Below are 20,415 nucleotides of genomic sequence, written 5' to 3'. Positions count from 1 at the left end.
TTGAATACCACCAGATTTGGATGAAATTTTAAAAATTCAAATTAAATACCGTCAGATTTCGGTATATTTTTTAAAATCTAAATCTAAATTGAAAATATTCAGATTTTAAAAAAAAAATAATCTCTAATTCAAAGGATTTTTTAAAATGCTAATAGGATATTTCTTGATTTCGAGAATTTGAAAAAAATGTTTTAAAATTTTGATTGAATAGACGTATATGGGTTACGAATTTGTAACTCTGGGTAGAGTATCGGTTACTAATTTATAACAGATTACATCTGTTATAAATCTCTAACGCACGGGTGGCTTTCTAATTGCCTCTATATATTGATGATGAGTAAACACAATTTTCATAGCAATTTCAATCACATCTGTTGCTTCAAATGTTTTCGTTTAGTTTCAATTAAATTTGTTTTAATAGAAATGTCGATTTGGGTTGTAAAAAGTTTGGTTTTTGAATTGTGGGGTTGAGTATTTGTAGTGAATTAGTGAGTCCGGTGATGGGTATGGTGGATTTGTTTGTTCTTGATTTCATTAATAAGCGTTCATGAATTACTGAATTGGGGGTTTTAAGTGTTCCAGAGGTTGGGATATTATTTTGGTTGTAGAAAGAATGGATTTTGAGGTTTGGTGGCGTGATAATTAGGGGGATTGGTTTGTGTAGTGATAAGAGTGGTTGATTTGTGGTGTTTGTTGGTTGCGGAGATGGTATGGAATCTTGATGAGTGAATTGTGGGTTTTGAGGGTTCTAGAGGTTGGAATTTTAATTCGGGTGGTAGAAAGATTAGATTTTGAAGTGTGGTGGTGTGATAGTTGGGGGATTTATTAGTGCAGTGATGTGAGTGGCTAATTTGTGTTGTTTCTTGGTTGCGGGGATGGTGCGGAATCTTGATGACTGCATTGTGGGTTAGAGAGGTGAAATTTTATTTCAGGCGGTAGAAAGATTGGATTATGAGGTGTGGCGGTGTGATAATCTGGGGGATTGGTTAGTGTTGTGATGGGAGTGGTTTATTTGTGTTGTGTCTTGGGGGCGGAGATGGTACATAATTTAGGTGTGGTAGAGGTGTGAAGATGAGGAGTGGATTGATGTTACTCGATTTATGATTTGATGAAACTAGGATTTGGTCAGGGTTTGAAAGATAAAGTGTTGATTTTGATGGTTGGAAGTTTCGATGTAGAGTGTGGTGATGAGAATGGTGGAACAGTGACATGTGTGTTTGTTGTGGAGATTGGTAGGAAATCTTGGTATGATGGACAATTTGAAGCCAGAATATTAAGTTTGCTACTTTGATTTCTTATATTAACTAGATTTGATGCCTACTTCGGGGTAGAAATATGGAGTTCATGAATAATACGGATGAGGTAATTTGACGATTTAGTAACTTTGTTTTTAAATTATTGTTCATCAATGGTTCATATTTAAGCATCTACCTATTTTTATTGAGTTATACTCCCTCAGTCCCTTTCAATAGTTTACATTTCTGACGGCACGCATTTTAAGTTGCATAAAAAGTATAGTTATGTAACTTATTTTTACAAATTTCTTTTTCTGAATAAAAGTTGAATGTTTTAATTTTTATTTAGAAAAACAAAATTGTAAAAAAAAATTACAGAACTATACTTTATATGCACCTTAAAATGCGTGTCGAACACTCTCTAAAAAATGTAAACAATTGAAAGGGACGGAGGGAGTATTATTTTGTGCTTCGCCACTTTGTGTTGTGGTCCTGTATTGCCTTGCTCATGATGCGCATTGCGCGATTAAAAACTATGTGCTCTTACATAGTGTTTGACAAGATAATGTCAAGAGACCTAAAAGTAAGCTGTTGGTTACACCATCTTTAGATCCATATGCATATTTATTTGACATATTGGCAGGCATTTAGTTATGAATTATTTTAGATCTTTTATACATGGTAGATCTTTATTTCATGCGAAAACGATTATCAGAAATGGTAAACTCATCCACTTAGCTTTCACAATCTGGATCTGGTGCAAAATAAAACTATGATTCCATAATTTAAATTAGCTTAATCACAATTTAAGTTGATTGAAGTGGGAGATTTATTTCCACTTATGTGAATTCGTAGAATATTATCTATCTTAATTATTGAGCTTGTGGTAGAACTCTTCATGTCATATTTTGGCTGACAGAATCTTTATTTTTTTCTGTATATGTTTCTTTGGCTTACACCTAATCATACTCGTTGAGTGATATCCTGTCTTTAATTTTTGAGGAGTGGTTTATTTCTTTGACTTCGGTGTTTGTTGTAATGAGGGGCAATGCTGCGATATTATTCTTAAATATACCTTAAACTTTACACCAATATGCTTCTATATTATGCGTTGTAGTGGGGGACAATGTTGCGATATTATTCTTAAATATACCTAACATTTTACACCAATCTGCTTCTATATAATGTGCTTTTTTCCGTGTACTATTAAAAATTATTAATTATGAAGAGCTTATAATTTTCTGGATTGTGTACATAGATTATTCAGAATTGTCATCTATGTTTCAACATTCACACAGGTAAATATCATACGCCCCCCTCCAATAATGCTAATTACTATAAACATGTAGATTCTTTTCCATTATTATACATAACTCTGTCTCTCCTGCAACGTAGTTAATTTATTGTTTTGCAGCTATTTTCTTATATGTACTTTTATAATTTGTCAGGCTCCATTAAGTTCCCCCAGTATGGGTCCACTAAACGGAGAGATGAAAGAGAAGAATTTTTATGAGGTTGGAGTGACACTGGAGTTAAGGATCTTGAGATTCCTAGATGCACTGCAGTGTTTGTGAATTAAATTGTGAGTTCTACTGCATGAGGATGAAAAGAAGTCAGAGAAAGAATGACGGCTCTTAAATATGCTGATGCATCCATCGGGTGGAGAGGATCGGCCTACCGCGGACAACAGAAAGGCTTGTTGGTGCTTTCATATGTAGCAACAATTAAAGGTTCATCTGATGACTAGCTTCTGCATACAACATGTTGTACTAGTGAAGCTCTAGCAGCTCCCGAATATATATATATATATATATATATATACATATATCGAATTTCTGAATTAAACTGTGGACATAGGAAATGGTTATTTTTGATAGCTTATTCGGAGCCTGTCCTTCATCTATAACCATTGTCAAATGATTAATCTCAGTCTTTGTCAGAATCAAATGAAAGCCTGAGATTTAGTCACTTGTACCATGATTATACTCGAAGAGAAGACTTTGAAAAATTATCAGAAAATATTTCTTTCCTAGGGGAAATGGCTATTTTCAGTTGCTTTTTCGAAGCCTGCCCTTCCTCAATAACCATCGTCAAATGATTACTCTCGGTCTTTGTCATAAACTCAAATTTTCGAAGCCTGCCCTTCCTCAATAACCATCGTCAAATGATTACTCTCGGTCTTTGTCATAAACTCAAATGAAATTTGTGTTTATGACAAAGACTGAGATTCAGTCACTTAGACCATGATTATAGTCGAAGGGGAGACTTCGAAAAACAATTGAAAATATCTCTTTCCAAGAGTTCACAATATATGTTAAAGTATGTCTTCGGTCCATGGTGCTGCCAATTTTATGTTCTGGAATTTAATAAAAAGAGACACGAGACTATTACATTAAGTGTTTTTTATCGTAAATTGTAAATGTTGATTTTGTCTGGGCTGTTGGTACAACAGACGTTTTGTTGAAGAGGCTGCAACGATCACCGGATAACACTTATTTGCTTACTATACATAATATGATAATAGCACCATGCAGAATACACACATTGAATAAGAACATTCAGAACAGAGAACCAATATAAACCGAAAGTGTGTACATACTTTTTATAAAAAAAAATCGATTTTGCGATATTATCTAGAGGTTAAAGATCAGGATTGAAATAGTGTGCTAGATTAGAAAGTGGCTTTCAAATATCTTTGGGTTTGTTCAGGTTTCAAAATCATACTTGGGCTAATTAAATGTATATGCTTGGAATTTTTGTAAGGAATTCGTGCTTTATAATTTTGAGATTGATTTTTGATGTTGGTCTAATATGTCACTGCTATTGTTTTCTCCGAATTCTGTGTGCTACACTGTTGAAGGTCTTATATCTTCTGTTTGTACATTTTTAGGCAATAGACGGATAGATGTGTTCTCTTAATCTCTTCATTTTTGCAATTATTCTCTGAGTAAATTTACTTTTCTGTTATTGCACTGGTAATCCTGAACTAGTAAAAAGGCTCTGTTTCATATCAGAGTAATTTGAGATGTTTAAGTAGGCCATGAACAGTTTATTATATAAAACATGGAGTGAAATGTACATTGTTTGACATGAGTAGGCATTGATGATGATGCATATCTGTTAGTATAACGGATAATACTTTTTGTGTTTGTTGTTGGTGATGCAATGTGGTAGTAATATGTTGGTGTACGTTGCTGTTTAATTTAATACAGTAGCATTTATTCATTGTACACCACCACCAGTAGCATATGTTGGTTTCGCATTCCTGGAGAATAGTGTACTGCTATATATATATTGCTGAGACCTTTTGCTTATAGTAGTTACCCTTGAGACAGTAGCATATGTTGGTTTCGCATTCTGCCAACCATGTTTCCAAGCTGTTTCCAGAGTTTCTAGTTCCACAGGTCTCTATGTACTAAACTACTAGGTATGGTTTATGATTAAATTATTTTTACAAGGTAGATAAATTATCTACTGAATTTTTATATAATAGTGTTGTACTGATGTAGCAGCGATTCAGTTAAGCAGTGTATGATAAACTGACCAGTTTTTTGTTCATGTATGCTTGAGTGGCGGTGCTTCTGAAGCAGTACTTTTCAAATACAATAAGAAAGATGTGCCCCGTGAACCGTAGTATACGAGATGCGCATATAGACAGCTTTTTAATATTAAACTGTACCTCGAGTGGCCTTTGTCTTATGAGCAGATATAGACTCTGTTTGGATTATTGCTAAAAATTGCTGTGCGTTGGAAAAATCAGCTAACTATTTGCTAATATTTTTAATATTTATATGTTTTGATGTAAAAATTTGTAAAAAATAATGCTTTTGACAAGGTTTGATGATGAAATTAGCATCTGCTTCCCGCAAAAACTGAAAAGCGGCCTTTTCAAAAATCACAGGAGACCTTGTTTTCTCTAACAAAAACTTTTACACCAAAAATGCTTTTTACAAAAGCAGTTTTTAAATTTTATTAAACAGTTTTTTTTAGCTGTTCAGCGAAAAGATGTTTTAAATGTTTGCAACGACAATGTTCACAAGTTTTAGCCAAAAAAAAATATTTCAGGTTTCTAGCCACAAGACCAGTATGTCTTAGGAAGATTACTGATTTTGCTCTGGCTAGCAATTCTACCTCTTTTAGGTTCTATTATTCAGAATCGCCAGTTTGGTATTATAGCCAGCGCGCTTTTGGGAGAAACTGATTTAGGGAAATTGCTTTGAGAAAAAGTTAACAAGTGTCTTGTAGTTAATGATAAAAATTATAAATTGTAGCGTTCTTAGAATTCCCGCTGAAATTTGTAGCTCCGCGCCTCCGCCCCGGTGTTACTGAATTCTGCTTCTATTTGAAAAACTGGGAAAACTACATTACAGGTGATGGAAAGAAATGCTGCACGGACTTAAAGTATGGACTAGAAAGAGTGGCTGAATCTAAATTAGTACCATCACGACCATCAGGTACAACTGACACTGAACTATCCTCGGATGCGATCACATTTGCAACAGAGCTTTGCATAGCAGCAATAACAGAGTAAATGCTTGGGTTTGCCATATAATTTGTGCCAAGAAGGAAAATCATCTAGGCAATAACACTTTGCCTTAGTATGCCCTGTCATATGACAATAATCACACACAACATATTCCTTTTGTATCGGTACCTTTAGTGGGCGATATTTAAAAATACCCATTTTTTTGGTGAAATGGTTGAAAATACCTATTTTCAAAACACATGGCTGAAAATAACGTTTTGGTTACGCATTTTGTAATTGGGTAAGTGTAATACGCATTTGAGAATTGAGTATTTAAGAAAAATACTAAAGATACGCATTTGTAATTTGGGTATTACCATTGGGATACGCATTTGTCAAATGTGTATCTTAAAAAAAAATAAAAAAAATAAATTAGATACCCATTTGACAAATGCGTATCTAGTGCAAAACAGAATACCCAAATGACAAATGCGTATCCAAAACGGTATTTTCAGTCATTCACTTCCAGAATGGGTATTTTCAGCCATTTACACAAAAAATGGTTATTTTTAACATTCTTTCCACCTTTAGTAGCTTTACCAGCCTGATACCTAGAACCAACACTTTTTACTGACATAGCAATAGACTCAGACACAAGAAAAACACTAATAGAACGCTGATTTTCCTCTTTTAACAGCATTGACTTAATGACGGCAAAGGCTTCATCAACAAAATTTGATCTCGAATGTCAGTGAACTGTTCACTCAATCCCATTAAAAACTGAGATAGCTTCACATCTTATTCATATAGATCAAGTTGCGAGTTGATTGCACAAGTACACTTAGTGCAATTACATCTAGGTATAGTTCGTAAACAATCTAATTCATCATTTACAGCTCTAAACTTTGCAAAATAACTTGCAATTGATAAAGTTCCTTGAGTTAAGTGAAAAATTTCAGATCTAAGTTAAAATAGTTTTGGAACATTACTTTGAGCATATCGAGTCTCCAGATCTAACCAGATATCATGTGCAGTTTTCAGATATACTACACTATTACGAATATCAACGGAGAGTGAGTTAAGTAACCAAGATGTTACCATCTTATTGCAGCGTGTTCAGTACATTAGGAGTGTTGATGCTGAGGCTGATGAAGCAGGCGGTGAAGAACATGATCCATCAACAAAACCTAACTTCAATTTTGATGACAAAGCAATCTCCATAGAACGACGTCATTGATTATAATTGTTCTCAGTGAGAATGACAGTTACAAACTGCATTCCTAGATTATCAGATGGATGGAGATAGTACGGATGATTCACATCCATACTTGCAGTTGATTGAGATGATGTTGGACTGATAGTAGCGGAAGAGTAAGAAACTAATGTTGTCATTCGATTGAATTAGTAATTCAGATCAATTACAACAAATCGAATGAATAGATGAACAAGCAATACACACAACTGGAATTGTTTGATGTGTGTATGTACGGAACTGAGGAATATTACAACGAAATGAAAACGAAATCACCAGAAGAAGATCGAAAAATAAGCATAAAGCTCTGATACCATGTTACAAATAGTATAATCTGCTATGAACAGCTATAGACCTTCATTATTAATTAACAATGAAACACTAATTTGTATATATTGATTGTAGAAGATAAGAGAGAACGGATGGATCTATATTTGTGTAACAATATAATGTCTCTAACCTTACACCCAAAAAGAAAGAATACTTTATACAATTTGAGATAACAAATATATAACTAACTATGCTGATAAGGAGAGAGAACAGGATTAAGCACATGAGCTGTTGAGCTGGACAGTAGTAGCAGTATTAACAGATATACCTAAGAACGAACATTTCGATAAGTATGTTGAAGGTACTCAGTTGAATATATGTTTAAATTCACGCTTGAAAGGAGTAAGTTTGCATTATATCACAATGTTTATATAGATGGGCGAGAACGCAATCTTTGGATTAAGAGCATAAAAGCTTTGCAATATTTGTAATATTGTTAAGTCTTGGTTTAAGAGTCGGTATTTTTTTTTTAGCTTTTAGCTGGTTCCATGTTGCCTGTTGTGTAAAATTGTTTTGAATAGTGGAGCTTGAAAGAAATGGCTAGTTAGGACTGTCATTTATATAAAATGAGATGTGTGTTGTGTATGAGGAGCAGTTACCGTTGTGTGACGGGAGTTGCATCTTCAGTGCAGCTATTACAGCGATAAGTATCTTCCGCGCACTGCCCGAGCACATATGGAGCAGCAGTTATAGTACCACCCATTCCCATTTAGCACACCGGTAATTTTCCCCTGGAAGAGGCAACGTATAAGCTGCACAAGAAACAGTAGTATATGAGTGATACGTGTGTTGTTCTCCCATTTAGTGTGTTTTATGAGTGGCAAAAATTGGTCTGTGAATGTAGAGAGGTCTTTGGCATGGTTTTGTTACATCGTTGCTCGGGGGATTTGGAGATCCAAGATAGATTGAATAGGTAGTTCTAGCACAGTTTTGTCATCCATGGTTACAAACTGCTTGATTGTTGGGGGAAAGCGAGTCGATGTCTTTCCCGGCGTTTGTTGCAACTTTATCCCTTAACTCAAGTAGAGGTGGGTAATTAATATTAAAGTAAGTCTTTGTTGCATCAGTGCTGGACAGTGAAGCATTATCTGCATACAAATTGAAGGGGAAATGCTATTTGTGGGTTATTGAACCTTTTGAAAAAGCTTTTAGCTGGCAACATATGCTAGGTGGTGCACAAACAGTGCAGTGCACTGTAGTAAAAGTAAAGAAATATAGGATTATATTGTAATGTTGCATAGCAGAAATTTTTTTTGCCAGTAGTCTAGTAATGACAACAAACATCGCAGAATCTTTGATCTCCGTGAGCGAGGTATGAAATTGGATCGCCCGTTCTTCCCAAAGGGTGACAATAATATTTTCATGCCTACAATACAAAAAATCATGTCATAGTGTGTCATGTTCGTAATTCAAGGGACTCCTGGGTACATGGCACCTGAATGGGCCAAATCATACACAATCAACTGAAAAGCTGGTGTTTATATTGTACGGATGGTCCTGTTGGAAATTGTTTGTGGAGAGAGGAATAGAGAGATACAAGGATCTCGGGAGGACAGGGAAGACTGGTATTTTCCTATGTGGGCATTCGATAAGGGTTCAAGGAAAAGAACGTGGTGGATATTTTGGACATTGAGATCAAACACACATATGATAGTCGGGCACACTTTGATACGGAGAACCGGGTGGTGAAGACGGTAATGTGGCGCCTACAGGATAGACCATATATGAGCCCAGCGATGGGGAAGGTGGCTATGATGTAGGAAGGGACGGCTGAGATCATAGAACCAAAAAAACCAACAATATTCTTCAACAAAGATGACAAGTTACTAATTTCCCTTGGCCTAATCTGAAGTATAATTTTGGCTTTCTTTGTAAATTAAGAAAGGGCAGTTGTTAAACATCCCAATGTGATGTCTTGTTCCGAGTAAATAACATTCATATAGCGAAAGACACGAATGATATCGAACACAGTCTGTTTTTTAATACAGTTAAGCTGGCTTTTTAAGCAACAAACTTGTTTATCTTGCTTTAAGAACACAATGTGCAAGCTCTCGGGTCCATTTTCATCCAATAGCAAGTGTGTCATAGTTGATTATTTAAACGAACTCATGGCATATATTTGAAAAGTTACCCAAACTTAATACACACGGACATGTAGCTGGGACTATCTGGCCTCTTAATTTTTCATAAGCGGTGCTAGTAAAACTTATGGCCAAAGGGGTTTTCCTAATAATAGTTTAAATCTCTAAGCATAAGTTGTCTGCAAATGAAAATTTTGGCAAGAAACATTAAACATATTTGTTTCTAAAATGTAGATAAGCACTGGCCTCTGAAATACTTAAGTCTCTAGGACTTATTACGGAGGTTGGATGTGACTTACTTTTCATTAATCATGGTAACATCCAATTTTTCAGCCCCATTTGATCTCTTTTCCATTTGCCCATAGATAATCACCATTCCGAATATATTTGATTAGGCAAATGATTAGGTATGAAATAAGGTTTATATATAAATTGGGTATACCAAGCGTTTAACCTTTTATCTATGAGACATTTATGTTGCCCAACCAAGCGCTTTATGTTGTCAAACGGTTGGAGCTCAAATTTGTAGACCTGAATTACACCAGTATCTGGTATTTCCTGGATCTTAGTCTTGTGGAAGAAATTGATGGCAAGATCTCTATCGACACTCCTATATAGCGTTGGTCCTGGTACTACTTTGAAGTGTGATATTCTGCAAACACTTTATTCCTTAAGTAGCGGTAGGTATACATGCTTTTGATTGTTGCGAACTATCGCGAGAATATGATTTTCCTGCAAAAGGTTATAATGGTGTAATGAGATGTATGATATAATTGTAAAATATGCAGAGAGCATTTAAGAGTAAATGTTAAGGTGCCATGAAGTCATGTGGTGTGGCTTGTGTGAGACATAAGGTAATCAAACATATATAAGTCAGCCGTAACTCTTTGTCTAGAAGAATGATGTTTGTGTGTAGCCGCGTGTTTGTTTTCTTGTTAATGACTTCCCAGATGCGGCCAACACGGTCTGCCCTTCTTTGTTGGACGATAAAACATCTATCATAGTGCTCTTAGGCATGATTTACTCTGTGAATTTACGCTGTGTTTGGTTCAACGGAGGGGAGGGAAGGGGAGGAATTTTAATAGAGGGGAGGGGAGGGGAGAGGAGGGAAAAGATATAATATTAATTCTATTTGGTTGAAGGAAGGGAGGGGAGGGGAATTAACTCATTTTTATGTTTGGTACAGGAGGGGAACATATAAGTCATTTAGCATATATGTAAGGGTTAAGAAGGTGTAAGGTTATTTTTGTCGATAAAATTTCTCCCCTCCAAAAAACCCCAAATTGGGAGGAAACAAAATAAGACACATAAGGGATTTTAGGCCCCTTCATTCCCCTCCCCTCCCCTCTAAAAATATGAACCAAACACATTTTTTATTGTATAAACCCTCCCCTCCCCTCCCCTCTATTTTCTTCCAACCAAACAGGGGCTTAGAGAGTATAGATATAAGATTGTTTGATAACCAGGCAAGACTTATATGTTAACATAAAGTGAATGGCCCTTTGAGCCTGAGCCTAATTAGATGCTGGTGTATAAACGAGGGGTTACTCTTCTCTCTGCCGTTTCTTCGCTATTTACCCTCCTTTAAATTTTTTTGTACTGCAATGTAGGATTTTATAATTCTGTTTGCTGAGCTTTCTAATCCGACGTATGATTATAGGGTAAATAATGCCCAGGTATTTAATTTTTATAAATATTATCCTATTTATTCATTGTATAAAATTCTTAAACATTTATGTTTAATATTAGCAATAAACATTATTTGTAGATGAATTAAATTGATATATATTTTTTTATATTGTTAATTTGAAATATTCAAAGCATTATAATATAATTTTCTAAAACTCCCTACCTTTTTAAACCTATGGCAATGTTTTTTTTGAAAACAAAAAGCTAACCATTTTAGAAATTAATACTTATGAGCCGGGCTTATTCTGCCCAATAAAAATTTTAGCCTACGGCTAAAATGTTGTGGTTTGGTTGGGCGTGGCCGTGGATATAGCTCAAATGCAGTATCTGTATATGAAACAAGAGGGTGTGCATATATGTATTAGGTTAGACGTGGTATGTTCACCCGCAGGTGCAGCTTCCTCGGCCATAATTTCTGCAGCTAAAAGTCACGAGCAGAAAAAAAAATTTGAGAACAGGCAAGCACAAGCAACCTCGCCAATTATAACATGTTTTATTAACGGATTTTTTTTTGTTCCGTGTGATTCAGGACTAAATATTTTTATGAGTCAAAATTACAAAAAAATTTAAACAAAAGTTGAAGTATAATCCATAATTTAATAGAAAATAAATATTATTGAATATTATATGTACCGTGTGCCTTTCTAATTTAAAGTCAATAACTTGTGGTGTATTATCCATAAAATAATAATTTTATTTCGAATATATTATTTATTACAATAAATATATCAATTAAAATTTCAAGAAATATTAGAGTCGTAATGAAAGAAACTTAAAAATGATTTAAATAACGATATAATTACAATTTTTCTTTCGATTTCTTGAAAAAAAATCATGAATATCAATAATAAGTCTTAAAAATATATAATTCATTTTTATATTACAACCATGATTGATACCTGGTTGCGTAAAAAATAGATATGGATTGTTTGTCAGTGATAATGTGAATATCATATATAAATTATAGCAATTTATTTATTACATAATTTTAATTTTTGAATAATTATAAATACATGTTAGTTAAGTAATTATTAGAGTTCTAATGAAAGAAACTTAAAAATAGTTTAAATAACAATATAATTACAATTTTTCTTCAAATTCTTGAAAAAAATCATGAACATCAATAATAAATCTTACAATATATAATTTATTTTTATGTCACATGATTGATACTCGGTCGCGTAAAAAACAGATATGGATTGTTTGTCAGTGATAATGTGAATACCATATATAAATTATTGTAATTTATTTATTATATAATTTTAATTTTTGAATAATTATAAATACATGTTATTTAAGTAATCAATTGCCTCACTAGATATTAATAATGATTATACATGTACATAAATCAGATATTTAGCATATAAATAATTGAAACCGTCGTAATTTCCTAAGAAATGTAAAATACGATAATTCACATGCTAACATTGACACATATAACTTAATCTTATTTTGTTAAGTGTAGTGTAAAAAAACTAACATTTTTCCAAACATACATACGTTAAATTTCAAAAACTACCATTTTTCATTAAATCAACTTTTATATTAACAGTAGTGTAAATTTTATATTATTTTATATTATGATTGCAAGTAATTCTGAATTCAGTTATTCATTTTTTATTTTTTTAAATTGAGTAAGTTAATTGTAAGTTAGTAGATGTTATCAAATTATTATATGAAGAAATATTAGAGTCGTAATGAAAGAAACTTAAAAACGGTTTAAATAACTATATAATTATAATTTTTGTTTCGAATTCTTGAAAAAAATCATGAATATCAATAATAAGTCTAAAAAATATATAATTCATTTTTATGTTACAACCATGATTGATACCCGGTTGCTTAAAAAATAGATATGGATTGTTTGTCAGTGATAATGTGAATACCATATATAAATTATAGCAATATATTTATTACATAATTTTAATTTTTGAATAATTATAAGTGCATGTTATTTAAGTAATCAATTGTCTCAGTAGATGTTAATAATGATTATACATGTACACAAATCAGATATTTAGTATATAAATAATTGAAAACATCATAATTTACTAAGAGATATAACATACAATAATTTATATGCTACACACACATATAGATATAACTTAATCTTACTTTCTTAATAGCAGTGTAAATAAAAAACTAACATTTTCCCATACATACATACGTTGAATTTCAAAAACTAATATTTTTCATTAAAATCAACTTTAATATTAACAATAATATAAATTTTACATTATGTTATATTATGATTGCAAGTTATTCTCACTTCAGTTATGCATTTTTTATATTTTTAAATTGAGTAAGTTAATTGTAAGTTAGTAGTAAACTCAGTAATAATATAGAGCAATACATATAGTTTATTTAAATAAAATTTAAGATTTTGGTCAACTCTATATTCAACATGTATGTTAATTTTTAGCTTTTTATTTGTAAACATACTAACGACATTCCATAGATTAAGTTTAATCGTTTCATTTTAAACGTACACTTATTACTCTGTTTTCATTCATTAAATATAAAATAACGTGTACGAAAAATATAATATAATAATAGTTGAGGGGATATTCACTCCTAAAAGTTAGGAAGCATTCGAAACTCAGAGGGGGATATGAAGCTTGTTGAAGAGAAATTTTATCTCAATTTCTTCAAAATTTGACTCAAGAGTATAGATATTGTTGGAATTAATCTAAAAACATTATAATTGCATGATTCATAAAAAAAATTGTAGACCGTGCGGGTTATTATGAAACTGTATGGTTAGAAGTGATAGTGGTATGATGTTAAGCGAGACGATTATATGAATCAGCGTATATAAAGAATGCATACAATCTGAACAATCACCTCTAATAATTCAATTCTTGCACTTGGTTGTATTGCAAGACTAGAGCGTGATTAACAGCGCTCTGTGGTCTTCTCATATTTCTGAACAATCTGAGTCCTCTCATTGATTTATTTGGCCGACTCGGCCTGACTCATCTTCTTCCCGATCCTCGTCTTCTGAATTGACTGTCTCACCTCCGTCGCCACTCTCTCCAGCGCCACTGGTTCTGCTGCCACGTCCAGCTTCCTCGCATCCACAATCGGAGCTGAGGTTGTCTTCTTGTTCTGACCGGCAGTATGTTTCTTCACTGCACCATGGAGAGAAGTAGAGGATCATTCTCAGCCGGGTTTCCTGGCTGGGGTGGTCTTGCAGTTGTCTGACAGATCTTAACCTTTTTTTCCTTGCTGTTGCTCAGAAATTTTCAACCTGCCAAGTTTTTTTCCTTTTTCACAATTTATGGTCTGCTACACATATGATCAGAAGAACTACTGGGATGAGTCAAAATTTTTGAAGAAAAAATGCTTACCTTTATAGAGCTCAGACCTCAGACAAGTTGCAAAAGGAATCAAGGCTGATTGGCTCAAGCACATTATCTCGAAGAAGTTGTTCAAATGTCTCCGCAAAGTGTTTGCAGGTATCAAAGAATGATTTTTAACTGTTATTGGTTTATTAATGAAGTATGCAATAATAACTTTACTGTTATCGGTTTCTTAGTGAAGCATGCGACTGTAATTTATATTTATGCAAGTCAACTGCTTTGTATCTAGGATAGCTAAACTGCTTTGTATATGAGGTAAGTTGTATCAACATCATTGGCGCATGTTTTATATATGATTCAAAACAAAGAATCCAAACGTAAGTCACAAAGTACATAATTCTACGACTACTTTATGTTCTTAACTTAAACCTTGAATCTAACTTGTAGGTTCCTGTCTCTCGACTTGCAGTTTTATGTTGAGACTATCTTCAGAGTCAGATGAATCAGATGCAGGGGAGGTTGATCCACCTGAGAGGAAGAAAAAAAAATCAATAAAGGAGATATGATAAATTGGCATGACCTTCTTTGGTACCAAAGACATGGATTATCTCGCAAGATATCAGGACAATCAACATGTACGTTCTTAGTTAGACGATGAGTTCAATTGGAAGTCCTGTTATGTGCTATGCCAACGTGAATCTATTCATCAGACAATATGAATGCTCCTACAACTCTGCAAGTTTACAAAGTTACATTATGTTACCTTTTTGACAAATATGACTACCTTATAAATGTGTATCTGTTCTAAGAAAGATATTAAACATCCAAAGGAAGTTTCTGAACATGATAAAAAGAATTATAAGAGATTGAAATAACTATATGCTAAGTAACAACAACCCTGCAACAGATTGACAAGTACATTGTATCTTTAAATTCCCTTGTCACCATACCAATATGAGGAACGGCTCCTCTAACAATAAAAGTTGAGCAGATTTCTAACTCAGCCCCAACACGGTTCATGTGTGGGAGTTCTAACATGACTTGTCGTTAATGACCGTTTAACAAATGTATATTGCTCATTTATCAGTCATTTGAAGAATAATTGTTTCATTTCTTCACTACATCTAGCACTCATTAAAGGTTTCATCATCCCAAAACTAAATGAGGCATAATACAACTGTCAGAATTACCTCAGGACTGAGGCCACAGGTTCCCGTCTCTGCGATAAATGGATTTTTCTTTACTGGGATGGGCACATTACGTTTCTAAGCATATTCTACAGCATCTCCTCTGCCTCGTATGCCCCATTCCTTCCAAGGAGCCACAACGCTAAGTCAGGATTTAGAGCAAAGAAAATGAGCTCAAACCGCACCTAAATACGACAAATATAGAATAGTTTATTGGAGAACCATAAATGGACTGCATTACAACATTTAAAATCACTAGAACATTTAACCAAGATGGTCAAAACAGCAAGCATAATTCGAAGCATGCCTGATCATTTCTCCATGTGCATTCAACCTCTCGGGGAGACATCAACCATAGCCTGTCGGCACAAAAATAAACAAGCTGAATACGTTACTAAACTACAGTGTAATGCATTTCATCTTTTTATAAAATAGAGGTTATAGGTTTCCTGGCCCCAATTTCTTTATAATAGCCGAGTAAATTAGCTATTGACTATTGTTGCGCGGTACTTGAGAAGTCGTCAACATCACATATCAAAGAGCTGACCGGATTCCTTCTAATTAAGCACATCCATGTGATGAGCACATAGCAAACTATTCTTTCGACTTTTACTAAACTATTCCTTTTTATATTTAAATAGCACCAAAAGACAATATACTGCGAAGTGCAAGTGTTCGTATGGTAACCCACATCAAAAATATTTTGAAACATTGTCTAGCACACCTCTAAAATAAAGCAAACTATTCTTTCGCCTTTTATTAAAGAATACCGTGTGCTCGTCACTTATAGTGGCATATGCCTATTTTTGGAGGGGCCTTTCTTTTTGTTGGCTCCCTACAATTTAAGATCAAAATTATAAAAATTGAATTAGATAATGAGTAGTTCATTATAAATTTGCCCCAGGCTTGTAGAAATTGTAAGAAAGAATTGGTGTTTGTAGACACTAAAATATCAAATGGGTCAACCTTGTTAATATTAATTATTTTTTAAAATATTTTATCAGTAACACATCGCTCCACACCGAGAAGGGGGATGTGTACCTCCAGCAACAACAAGAATGGAACCATAGGCTCAATTTTACCGAGTATTACTCATTTGTAAGTACATTTTTTTTGTGACATATTAATAACTAGAGGAGAAGCGGATCTCACTAGGATTATCGTAAAGACCTTAATAGCTTTTGTGTTCTTAGTAGTGATCACAACATTCCCACATCGATAACATACTAAAGCAAACACTACCACCTGGATATAAGTATGGACATACTTCCAACCTTGTAACATACTTACCTGGATGGGGTCAATGAGCGATCAGGAAGGCTCATGGCCTATATTAGGGCTGTCAAACGGATAATTCGGATACGGATCTGCCTATATCCGGATCTGAATCTGTATCCGAATTCGAAAATATTTAAAGAATAATATCTGAATCCGGATCCGACGGATACTATCCGGATACGGATAATATCCGGATCCGAATCTGATTTTCAATCAGTTTTTTTTATTTTATATTAAAAAATAAAAAAATTGGAAAAAAATAAAAAAAATATAGGTAAAAATAAAAATTCATTTTTAAAAATTAAAATAAGTGATAAAGTGATTTAATTATATTTTAAATTTTTAAAAATTAATTTTATTTTTCTTTTCAATATAAACGTATTCTTTAAATTGTTGAACTCAAATGATTTTTTTATATGTCTATAAAATTTGTATAAACATAATATTTAATATATATATGTGTGTGTATGTGTGTGTATACATAAATACACTATAAATTTAATATAATATATTTTCAAATTATTTAAATATTTAATTATAAAATATATTTATTCGGATTCGGATATTATCGGATACGAATATGCCTATATCCGTATCCTTATCCGCAATCGTCGGATTCGAATACAGATAATATCTGCTTTGTGTCGGATACAGATAATATCCGCTTTATTTCGGATACGAATGCGGATTTTTCGGACGAATATCGGATTTTTCGAATTTTTTTGACAGCCCTAGCCTAGATTAGTGACCTCCATTGCACTTAGGAGGGGTGCTCGTATAAGATCTACCCAAGTGGTGGAGTCTAATCATAATTTGTGTTAGGGGTGGCTTGCGTTCGCGCAGCCCCCGCCAATATAGTTTTAAAGTTTGTGTTGCGTTAAATGTTATCCTGGTTTTGTGGTCTTCAAACTCCTTCCTTTGATTCATTTATCTATCATGCCTGACTAGAATGCATGAAATAACCGAATACAAGGTTTCGTCAAATATATATTAAAAAAAAGTGGATGAGGTCATTGGATGGATTAATGTATTATAGTTCATCTTAAATACACAATGCTATATCAACTAAAAGTGGACGAGGTCATTGAAGGTTGTTAGCAATGTGGCAGAGGCGCTACTGCTATCACAGTTTGTCCCCGTTGTCTCCCTCTAATCACAAGTGAAGAATATAGTCAATTATTTAGCCAAAAATGGGCTAAATATAGTAACTCCCTCAGCTGACCTACTCCATAGCTTCTCAATACAAACCATAATTTCAGTGCTCGAAATCGCTTGCTTAACATTATTTGCCAGTCTTTATAATCCACCACCTTGTTTGTTTCACTAGCATCATTCCTCAAGTACTCGGGATATGTGGAAAGAGATTTTATAAGAGCACTCGGATTCTTCACCCAGAGACAACAACAATCCAATGTTGTCAAAAACCAGTTAATGTGCATTCAAGCTAAAAGAATCTGCATTTTCCACAACATCAAGATACTGTCGAAACTCGGGGCAAATACAAGCACTTCCAGCAAATGCAGCATCAACATGAACCCATAATTCATATTTGTTAGCCACCTCTGTAAGGGATGCCAATGGATCAACTGCGGTTGATGATGTTGTCCCAACAGTGGCACACAAGTACAATGGAATGAATCCATTTTGCAAATTATTCAAAATAGCCGATTCCAGTCGCTTAGGACAGAGCTGGAAATTTGAGGTTTTGCTAGTTTCGATTGTATAAAAATTCTTGGGATCGATCCCAGCAATTTTGGCAGCCTTTTGCATGGCAGAATGAGTTAGGTCAGAAAAATAAACAACTAGTAACTTGCCAATATTATCCATGACATACTTCCTCACGTTTTTGTCTCTTGCTGCCACAAGTGTACACAGTATGGCCTCGCATGTAGTCCCTTGCACAACACCGCCTCCACCACCAGAGAAAAGAAAGGATGGGGGAAGTTGAAGCATTTTCCCAAACCAATCGGGAACAACATTTTCGAGCTCCGTAGTAGCTGATGAAGCCATCCAATTAAAGCCAACAACATTAAAACCAGTACTATCACCGAGAAAACCGGCAAGGGAAATAAGCAAAGAAGTTTGGACTTTGCCAATGTGTGATTCCAGGGAGTATTTTGGTTTGAACATCTTGAAGAATTGTTTCAAGAGATTTGGGGTTGTATGGGGCATATTCTGGTAAAATTTCACTAAGATAACCAGGCGAGACCTGGCTTCTAACTGGGTAATTTTCAACTTTACTTTAGTATTCAACAAGAAAATCTATCATCATGTGGCCTTGCCTTCGGAATTCTTCGGGCTCAAATGTATTCTACGGTGGATACTTGCTGAGCATTATTGTGCTCACCCTTACTTCATTTTATTAACCCTTTAAGTAGCTGAAGAATATAGTCAATTATTTCGTACCACGAGGAACGGAAGTGGAAGATTCAACACTGAGATAGCCAGTTCAGAATGGTTGCAGAAGAGTGGCGTAAGTGTTATTCCCAAACAATCTAAACAAGAATTATAGAAGGGGGGTTGAATGGAATTCTGACTTCTTTTTAGATTCAAGAACAGTTCATCTACAAATAAACAACTGTGTTTGATTTTGCAATAGTACGGAATGAAAGTTAAGTAGAAATCAAAACACAAAGCATTTAAATACAAGTATTTAAAAATTTTCTGGTAGATTGAACTTTTCCACCAGAGATATATATTAAGTAGAAAACTCTGTGTTACAAAATGTACACAGCTGCTTACAAGTTGAAAAACAAGAACAGATAAATTCTTTACAGATTTTGCCTTATCTATTTCTCTGGTAAATTGCTTACTTGGATATTTTTCAACTTACTACCCTTGATTTATATATCACCAAGTTACATAATAAAAAGATAAGATAATAAGACAAACTATTTCAATATTTTTTAACTTCAATATTTTTTTAGCCGTCTTCCTCTAGGAGGGACGGATGAAACATGTTTTAAATAAGACCAAAGTAACGTCAATTATGGAGGTGAACAAAACCAGGTCTGCACATTCAAGTGGTGACGAAAATTTCTAAGCAGTTCATGTAGAGATAGTAGAAAAGATTCTTTATCTAAACATCTCACCCTTTTAAATAGAGGAGTTCATGTGGTTCAATATTCTGCACTCTGCCGTCTTAACTTTTTACCGTTGAAAAAGAGATTATAAAAACGTAATATGCAAACATCTCATAATTTATGCAGACAGACTTAAATATCCTATGCATTTGGAGCTGATCCATTAACACTGAATATGAACTAACTTCGCATTACATGTTTAGAATATCTTAGCATTTTGTGAAGATTGTGAAGATCAAGTGTACCTCATTTTCAATTTTATCGTTTTCTAAAATTATTGTATTAATAATTTACGATAACAGACGAATGTATTCTAAGTTATTTCAAAGGCAAGAAACTCAAGAAGACCCACATAGTTTCAAGAAAAGCATAGATGCTTCATTATATTAAAGGAGATTCAGCACCTACAACATCTGAGCCTTGTAGCGGGGGCCTGTAACTCATGTGAGAGATTTAAGATGGTTGAAGATTGGCATGGTTCAGAAGGTCGGTCTCTGCTGAGTAATTCACAGG

The 20,415-nt window shown here is 33.9% G+C and overlaps 2 long non-coding RNA genes and 3 pseudogenes across 2 annotated transcripts; 3 read left to right on the top strand and 2 right to left on the bottom strand.

The window, feature by feature from the left end:
• The first annotated feature begins 201 nt into the window (after positions 1–201).
• On the top strand, positions 202–3,665 carry LOC141665437 (uncharacterized). The gene is made up of 2 exons (XR_012552080.1): positions 202–1,362; positions 2,684–3,665. It is a non-coding gene; the product is annotated as an uncharacterized LOC141665437 (long non-coding RNA).
• Positions 3,666–7,363: 3,698 nt separating this feature from the next.
• Positions 7,364–8,396, bottom strand: LOC141720348 (uncharacterized). Its single transcript, XR_012574248.1, has 2 exons — positions 7,882–8,396; positions 7,364–7,550 (listed from the first exon to the last, which is right to left on the bottom strand). It is a non-coding gene; the product is annotated as an uncharacterized LOC141720348 (long non-coding RNA).
• Positions 8,397–16,247: 7,851 nt separating this feature from the next.
• Positions 16,248–16,374, top strand: LOC141683703 (U5 spliceosomal RNA; annotated as a pseudogene).
• A 1,120-nt stretch (positions 16,375–17,494) lies between these two features.
• Positions 17,495–17,669, top strand: LOC141681153 (U1 spliceosomal RNA; annotated as a pseudogene).
• Positions 17,670–17,991: 322 nt separating this feature from the next.
• Positions 17,992–19,088, bottom strand: LOC141724712 (tyrosine decarboxylase 1-like; annotated as a pseudogene).
• Between the last annotated feature and the right edge of the window lie 1,327 nt (positions 19,089–20,415).

Source organism: Apium graveolens, chromosome 1, assembly GCF_009905375.1.
Source record: "Apium graveolens cultivar Ventura chromosome 1, ASM990537v1, whole genome shotgun sequence".
NCBI classification, from domain to species: domain Eukaryota; kingdom Viridiplantae; phylum Streptophyta; class Magnoliopsida; order Apiales; family Apiaceae; genus Apium; species Apium graveolens.
The sequence above is the reverse complement of the archived record's forward strand: the minus strand, read 5'-3'. Positions and strand labels throughout refer to the sequence as shown.